Below are 9,866 nucleotides of genomic sequence, written 5' to 3'. Positions count from 1 at the left end.
AAATTATAATAGTATAAACACCTAATCTAGTACAACATAAAAAAAATAAAAATCCATAAGAAAAAGAACACATATAAGTTAAATAAGGAAAAATTACTCAAACGGCTAAAGAAATCATTAAATTAAAAACAGGGGAAAAATAATAAAGTAGGTAATTAGATATAATAGGAATTGGCTGCTCCTTACAAATTAACTTAATAGCATCTCTAAATGGCTGAGGAATTCCAACAAAACCTACCTTATTTGGACCCTTTCGAATCTGAATATAACCTAAAACCTTACGCTCTAATAAAGTTAAAAAGGCAACACTAATTAAAACACAAATAACCAATAAAAGAAAATTCAAAATAAATATAAATAAATCATAACGTATCAATACTATTTGTAGAAAAAATCTACATAAATGAATTCTAAATTTTCAACACATTAATCTGTCAAAATAGTAAATAAATTAATATTAATCAATATAAAAAAAAATATTTTAACCATATGGTCCTTTCGTACTAATATGGATTAATAATCTTAGGATAGAAACCGACCTGGCTCACGCCGGTCTGAACTCAGATCATGTAAGAATTTAAAGGTCGAACAGACCTAATCATTGGGCTCCTGCACCCAAAATTTTTCTTAATCCAACATCGAGGTCGCAATCTGCTTTGTCGATATGAGCTCTCAAAAACAATTACGCTGTTATCCCTAAGGTAACTTAATCTTATGATCATAAATTATGGATAAAAATAACAAACATAAATAAATGATATAATAATGAAGAGTTTATCTATTCTTCATGTCACCCCAACAAAACATCATCATTAAATATAGAAAGACAAACAAAAAACTATATAAAAGTAAAATGTCAAGCTCTATAGGGTCTTCTCGTCCTAAAGAAGAATTTAAGCCTTTGACTCAAAAGTTAAATTCAAAAATTTATTAAGAGACAGTTGATTTCTCGTCAAGCCATTCATTCCAGCCACTAATTAAGAGACTAATGATTATGCTACCTTTGCACGGTCAAAATACCGCGGCTCTTTAAAAATACGCTCAGTGAGCAGGCCAGACCTCAAAATATAAACAAGAGGACATGTTTTTGATAAACAGGCGGAAATCAATTTTGCCTAGTTCCTTATAATAAGTTCACAAGGTAAAAATTTCAAACAAATAAATATACTAATTCTATCATTATTACAAAAATTTTAAAATTAAATTAATAATCTTAATAAAAAACCTAAAATATTTATAAAATCAAAATAAAATATAATGAACTAAAACGTAATCTTAAAGATAGCTGGTTTAAAGCTTACTATTATATTTCTATAAAATAAATTATAGGTTATTAACTTCAAAGCTTATCCCTTAAAGAATAAAAAAGGTAATATTTTTACTTAAAAAATTAAATAAAAACAAATAACTTTAAAAAATTAAATTTTTTCTTAAGAAACTAGATATCTTGGGAAACGATTAACATCTCATTTCTATAAATAATTTAATAATAATTATGATACATTAACTATAAATTATTTATAAATCAACCCAAAACGAGACAAGTAAAATAAATACTAAAATTTTGATAAACCCTGATACAAAAGGTACAATAAATAAAATCTACTTAAAAAAATTTGAAATAATATTTCATAAAACACTTACATTACCAATAAACTATAATTTAAAAAATCAATTCTATAAAATATACTAAGACAAAAATACAATAAAATTATTTATATTAAATAATTAAATAAACAAAAAATAAATATATTAAAATATATAATCAAGATATCCTGATTTGCACAGAAAAATTTTCAGTGTAAATGAAACACTTTACTAATAAGTTATATCTTGAAACTCTTCCTAGATACACTTTCCAGTACATCTACTATGTTACGACTTATCTCATCTAAATTGAAGCTACTTTAAAATAAAATAGAATAATCAATAATGAGAGCGACGGGCGATGTGTACACATCTCAGAGCCAATATCAGTTAAATTAAATAAATTAAATTACTATCAAATCCACCTTCATTAACAGTATTTCACTATCAAATCCGTTATAAACAAAAATCTATTGTAACCCACCTCCTCTTAACTATAAGCTGCACCTTGACCTGAAATATTTTATAATTATAAATCTTGAGAATTATAACTCTAAAAAGATTCTCTGATAACGGAGATATACAAACAAATAAATTAAGTAGAGTAAATCGTGTATTATCAATCATGGGGTAGGTTCCTCTGAATGGAATGAGATACCGCCAAATTCTTTGGGTTTAAAGACCTTAACTAATAGTACCATGGTAAATATAATTAACATTTAAAATAATAGGGTATCTAATCCTAGTTTATTATTTAAATTTCACAGATTCATAAAAAGGGCCACAAATAAATTTTAACATTTCACCTTACAAATTTATATTTCAACCCTAATAATATAAACAACTGTTTTAACCAATAATATTCACTTGTATCAATCGTATAACCGCGGCTGCTGGCACGAATTATGCCGATACTAAATCAATTGCTAAATCCAAAATCACTTGATAATTAAATCAAATTACTGCAAAAAGAACATTTAGTCTAACAAAACTTACATATAATACAAAGAAAAAGTGAATAAACAAGCAAGAATAAAACTTTTAAAAATAAAAAATAAGAAATTTTTAAATTTATTAAATCAGGAAAAAATAAAAGATTCAAATATTTAAAGAAAAAAAAAGAAAAAACCACAAACATTAACAAAAAAAAAGAAACGCCCCTACGTATGACCACAACAACTTCTCTATTATATATAATTAAAGATTAATATGGAACATGTATAGCAATAAATGTATTATATTCTTTCTTATTTAATCTTTCTTTTCACTAATAAATAAAGAAAGATTAAATAATATAATAAATATATTTTATACAATTATGTAATTTAATATAATATGTTATTAATATGAATTCTTTTTTTATATTAAGTTAACTTTCATATATATTAGTTAAATAATCTAATTATAGATAATATATGTAATTATATTATTATAATTAATATAATTATTTATATTAATTATAATATTTTATATTTAAATTAATAATTTTATTTATTATATCCAATTATAATAATATTAAATATTAAATTACATATTATTATATATATTATATTATAATAACCTATTTTAAGCTAAAAACATAAGTAGCTATAATCCTAGGTAAATAATTGCATTAAAATAATCAATTAATAATGGTAAGATGAACTTATAATATTTTAATTTCAATTAAATGTAATATATTAATATAAATTATTTATTGTATATATATATATATAAAAAATAAAATGAGCAGGATAAATTAATCCTAATTAAACAAAATAATACATAAAAGAATTTCAAAAAAAAAACTTTCGATTTATATATTAAATAAATGAAGTGCCTGATTAAAGGGTTACCTTGATAGGGTAAATAAAGTAAATAAAATTACCTTCATTAAAATTACATAAGATAGAATTAAACTACCTCCTTTAGTATCAAAAACTAACGTGCATCATACACCTTAATGTAAAAAGGTAAGCTAAACAAGCTAATGGGTTCATACCCCATTTATAGAGGTATCAATCCTCTCCTTTTTAATGACCAACAACTCTACAAAACTTCTCTTCCTATCAACATTAATGATAGGAACGATCCTGTCCATTTCATCAAATTCCTGATTTGGGGTTTGAATAGGACTTGAGATCAACTTACTTTCATTTATTCCGCTCCTAACAAGAAATAAAAATATAATAATAAACGAATCATCAATTAAATATTTTATTGTCCAAGCAATAGCATCGACAATATTATTATTTTCAATTTTGCTGATTCAAATAAAATATCCCATGGGATGGGAAACAGAATTTATCCCATCAATAATAATTAGATCTAGACTATTATTAAAGATTGGAGCTGCACCTTTCCATTTCTGATTTCCAGAAGTTATAGGAGCATCAAGATGAAATAATTGTTTAACATTAATAACATGACAAAAAATCGCCCCAATAATGGTCTTATCCTATTGTATTCAATTAAGAACTTTTATTTGAACAATTATTATCTTAAGAATTATTATTGGGGCAATAGGAGGTTTAAATCAAACATCCTTACGACAACTTTTAGCATATTCATCAATCAGACATCTAGGTTGAATAATTAGATCATTAACAGTCAGAGAAAACATCTGAGAACTATACTTCATTATTTACTCACTATTAAGATTAATTATAGTTTTATTATTTAAGCAAATAAATTTATTTTTCATAAATCAAATTTATTCAGCCAGAAATATAAAAACCGAAATTAAATTCATAATATTCTTATCTTTATTATCTTTAGGTGGACTACCACCATTCCTTGGATTCTTACCAAAATGAATTGTAATACAATCATTAATAGAAAACAATATAACAACTATTATAACTATTATAGTTGTATTAACTACAATTACACTCTACTACTATATACGTATTAGATTCTCAGCTCTAATTATATCATACACAGAAAATTCGTGATCTATAAAGATAAAGTCCCAAAAATCAAGAATCATTCTTCCTATAACAGTAATAATTTCAACAATAGGATTGATTTCAACATCAACCTTAATTTCATTATACTAAGGACTTAAGTTAATCAAACTAATAACCTTCAAAGTTATAATTAAAAGAATAATCTTTTAGGCCTTAGTAAAATTTTACACCTCTAGAATTGCAGTCTAGAATCATAATTGAATATAAGACCTAAATATGATAAGAGAGAAAACATCTCATAAGTAGATTTACAGTCTACCACCTAAAATTCAGCCATCTTACCGCAAAAATGATTATTCTCAACAAACCATAAGGACATTGGTACTTTATACTTCATATTTGGAGCATGAGCAGGAATAGTAGGAACATCAATAAGAATACTTATTCGTGCTGAACTTGGCCAACCCGGATCTCTAATTGGGGATGACCAGATTTATAATGTTATTATTACAGCTCACGCATTCGTAATAATTTTCTTTATAGTAATACCTATTATAATTGGTGGATTTGGTAATTGACTTGTTCCACTAATAATTGGTGCACCAGATATAGCATTTCCACGAATAAATAATATAAGTTTTTGATTACTACCACCTTCACTAACCCTTCTTCTTACATCTTCTATAGTAGATGCAATTATTTACCTAGGATTATAGCTACTTATGTTTTTAGCTTAAAATAGGTTATTATAATATAATATATATAATAATATGTAATTTAATATTTAATATTATTATAATTGGATATAATAAATAAAATTATTAATTTAAATATAAAATATAATAATTAATATAAATAATTATATTAATTATAATAACATAATTACATATATTATCTATAATTAGATTATTTAACTAATATATATGAAAGTTAACTTAATATAAAAAAAGAATTCATATTAATAACATATTATATTAAATTACATAATTGTATAAAATATATTTATTATATTATTTAATCTTTCTTTATTTATTAGTGAAAAGAAAGATTAAATAAGAAAGAATATAATACATTTATTGCTACACATGTTCCATATTAATCTTTAATTATATATAATAGAGAAGTTGTTGTGGTCATACGTAGGGGCGTTTCTTTTTTTGTTAATGTTTGTGGTTTTTTTCTTTTTTTTCTTTAAATATTTGAATCTTTTATTTTTTCCTGATTTAATAAATTTAAAAATTTCTTATTTTCTATTTTTAAAAGTTTTATTCTTGCTTGTTTATTCACTTTTTCTTTGTATTATATGTAAGTTTTGTTAGACTAAATGTTCTTTTTGCAGTAATTTGATTTAATTATCAAGTGATTTTGGATTTAGCAATTGATTTAGTATCGGCATAATTCGTGCCAGCAGCTGCGGATATACGATTGATACAAGTGAATATTATTGGTTAAAACAGTTGTTTATATTATTAGGGTTGAAATATAAATTTGTAAGGTGAAATGTTAAAATTTATTTGTGGCCCTTTTTATGAATCTGTGAAATTTAAATAATAAACTAGGATTAGATACCCTATTATTTTAAATGTTAATTATATTTACCAGGGTACTATTAGTTAAGGTCTTTAAACCCAAAGAATTTGGCGGTATCTCATTCCATTCAGAGGAACCTACCCCATGATTGATAATACACGATTTACTCTACTTAATTTATTTGTTTGTATATCTCCGTTATCAGAGAATCTTTTTAGAGTTATAATTCTCAAGATTTATAATTATAAAATATTTCAGGTCAAGGTGCAGCTTATAGTTAAGAGGAGGTGGGTTACAATAGATTTTTGTTTATAACGGATTTGATAGTGAAATACTGTTAATGAAGGTGGATTTGATAGTAATTTAATTTATTTAATTTAACTGATATTGGCTCTGAGATGTGTACACATCGCCCGTCGCTCTCATTATTGATTATTCTATTTTATTTTAAAGTATCTTCAATTTAGATGAGATAAGTCGTAACATAGTAGATGTACTGGAAAGTGTATCTAGGAAGAGTTTCAAGATATAACTTATTAGTAAAGTGTTTCATTTACACTGAAAATTTTTCTGTGCAAATCAGGATATCTTGATTATTTATTTTATTATATTTATTTTTTGTTTATTTAATTATTTAATATAAATAATTTTATTGTATTTTTGTCTTAGTATATTTTATAGAATTGATTTTTTAAATTATAGTTTATTGGTAATGTAAGTGTTTTATGAAATATTATTTTAAATTTTTTTAAGTAGATTTTATTTATTGTACCTTTTGTATCAGGGTTTATCAAAATTTTAGTATTTATTTTACTTGTCTAGATTTGGGTTGATTTATAAATAATTTATAGTTAATGTATCATAATTATTATTAAATTATTTATAGAAATGAGATGTTAATCGTTTCCCAAGATATCTAGTTTCTTAAGAAAAAATTTAATTTTTTAAAGTTATTTGTTTTTATTTAATTTTTTAAGTAAAAATATTAACTTATTTATTCTTTAAGGGATAAGCTTTGAAGTTAATAACCTATAATTTATTTTATAGAAATATAACTTCTCACATAAGCCTGTTTCTTTAAAGGTAAACTTTTTTAAGTGATGAGAGATAAATGTAGGATTAAGGGATTAAAGGTCATGTGTAGAATGATGGAGGTGTATTACCATCAAACTTTTCGTCACTCTTCATTAGCAGTACCATGGAAATTAGGAAATAATTGAACCTCCACAGTCACCATATTATAGCCCTCTTCAGGCAACTGAGTGACAGCATTCATGATGGTGAATGGCAGTGTCTATGTGCCTTTAGTTGCCAGACAAATCAACAAGATCACTGTTCTAGTTAGGACAAAGCCACAAAATTTATGTGAACTATTGCTAAAAATTCACAATGTAAAGTACTTAACTAGCACAAATTTGTATGCTTCATACTGGTAAATAGCACTTCGTCCAGACAGTAAAGAGTATATAACAGTCGTGTTTACAGGTAGAAGTTACCAATACTGTGTACTTTCCTTTGGTTTGAATGTCATTCCAGGGCTACTCATAGCAGCCCTGGATCCAGTGTTGGGTACAGAGTTGCTATGTAGATTGACCATGTATGTAAATGGCCTAATGGATGCCACAACAACATGGAACGAACACCTGGAATTGCTGAATAAAGTGTTAATGTCACAGTAAACTTACAAAAGTCTGATTTTAGTCTTCAGAAAATAAAATTTTTAGATCACATTATTTCCTCAAAAGGATTAATACAAGACAAAGGAAAGATCACGAAACAAGAAATTTTCCAGCACCGCAAAATATGAGACAACGCAAAGTATTTTTACAATTAACGTCCTTTATCAGATAGTTCTTGCCAAATCAATTGGTAAACAGGGGTGCTCTGTTAAACCTATTGACAAAGAACGATATGTGGTTGTGGACAGCGTATTGCCAGAATGATTTTAATGCAATTGAAGAATATCTAGTCTGTACTAATGTGTCACATCACCGTGATACGCTTTTGTCTCTGCGAGGACACATCATTATAGGGAGTGCGAGCATGCCCATTTCAAAACAGTAAAATGACAGAAAATCTACCGTTATGTGATTAGTTTCTCAAGTGAATCTCTAAAGAAGTGTGAAACATTTTATTTGTTAACAGAACAGGAAGCCTTAGCAATCGCTGGGCATGTAGGAAATATGAGTACTATTTATGAGGTAAACACTTAAAAGTGTTTTGCGATCATCAAGCCCTGTCCTTTCTATTAACCTGCAAATTGTTACACAGGTGAACTGCCAATTGGTGTCTTTTCTTTCAAGAGTTCAGTTTCGAGATAAAATACAGAAAAGTAGAGCAGACTATTATATCAGATCTAGTTTGATGCCCCCTCAAGGCTTACACGAATTTAGTGAGTTGACAAAACAAACTTCCGATTTTCGTATTTTTCTCATGTATGACAGCACCTACTAACCACACTACTTAAGGGTGTGTCGAAATATGAATACATTACAGGAAGAAGATGCATGTTGGCCGAATGTAAAGTGGAGTCTCTAAGAAGATAACTGTGGAGAACTGGGCATGTAGTATACTCTGCACCAAGGAGTATCATCGTTGCACAGCAGAATGATCCTGATGATGTATATGTTCACCTGATACATACATCGATGACTTTATCAAATACATCCACCATGCTTAGGGGCACTATTGGATGTCAGAGTGCACAGACAAGATCGTTTCATCCTATTATTTTCTTGATGTCCAATGCAGGGTACGTCAACTCATAAGAAAATGTGTCATTTGTCAATAGGTGAAACGCCCTAATCGACCTAGTTTAACAGAACTAAATCTAATAATTACTATTAAACCACTGGAGTTGGTGTCACCAGACACTCCTGGCACCCTACCACAAGCTATGGGTGAAATGAAATATATAATTTCATTATATGATATGATGTTGTTAAAACAGTGACTTCCACACCTATTATCAGAATGATTGCAAATAGTTATTTACTGAGAGTTGGTAAGACGGTAGTAATATTAGCTAATAGTGCTACCAACTTTACAAGTAGTAAATGGAGAGAATATTTGACAGAACAACAGAAAAAACATGTTCTAGTTTCAAGTTTCCACCCAGAACCAAGTCCTGCACAGAGGCTATTCAAGGAGATTAACAGTTTCGTTGGGACATATGGTCCTCACAAATAAACTGGATAGAATATTTGACACCATTTCAGCAAAAGGTTAATGATCTTCCACACTCCTCCACGGGATTCACACCAACCAAAATGATGTTTGAAAATATTGAAATTGACAAGTGTGTCAAACCACTACTGCAAGTGCCCAAAAGAAGAAAAGTTCAGTCAGGCATTAACAACCCTTAATGCAAGAGTAGAGAATCGAAAACAAATGAATGATAAAAGATTAAAGAACATGTGCTCTCTTCAAGTCAGAGAGGAAACACTCTTATGCACACACTCTAAATCCACCAAACTAAAGAAACTAAATGGCAACTACTATATGTAGGGCCATACACAATAGTTGACAACCCACACTCTTGGTGTTATCTTTTGGGTCAACCCAATTTAATAAAGATACAGTGATTGTACCCACACTAAGACATTATGAAGTTTGTTTGTTAAAGCCAAATGGTTTAGAACAAAATATCCTCTTTCCAGGTTCAAATAACAGTTAGTGACAACAGAAGACAAATAAAAAACGTATAAATATGAAAATATTAATTTTTAGGCTTAGGTTGAAGAAGTAAACTGGAGGGCAGGAAAGAGGAAAAAAAAGATGTAGAAAAGAGGATATGCACTACTCTACTAGATACCTAAAAGTATACTATTTATAATATTTACCGTAACCACAACAATTGTT

This window comes from Schistocerca gregaria, chromosome 6, assembly GCF_023897955.1.
Source record: "Schistocerca gregaria isolate iqSchGreg1 chromosome 6, iqSchGreg1.2, whole genome shotgun sequence".
Taxonomy (NCBI): Eukaryota; Metazoa; Arthropoda; class Insecta; order Orthoptera; family Acrididae; genus Schistocerca; species Schistocerca gregaria.
Note: the sequence above shows the minus strand (reverse complement) of the source record.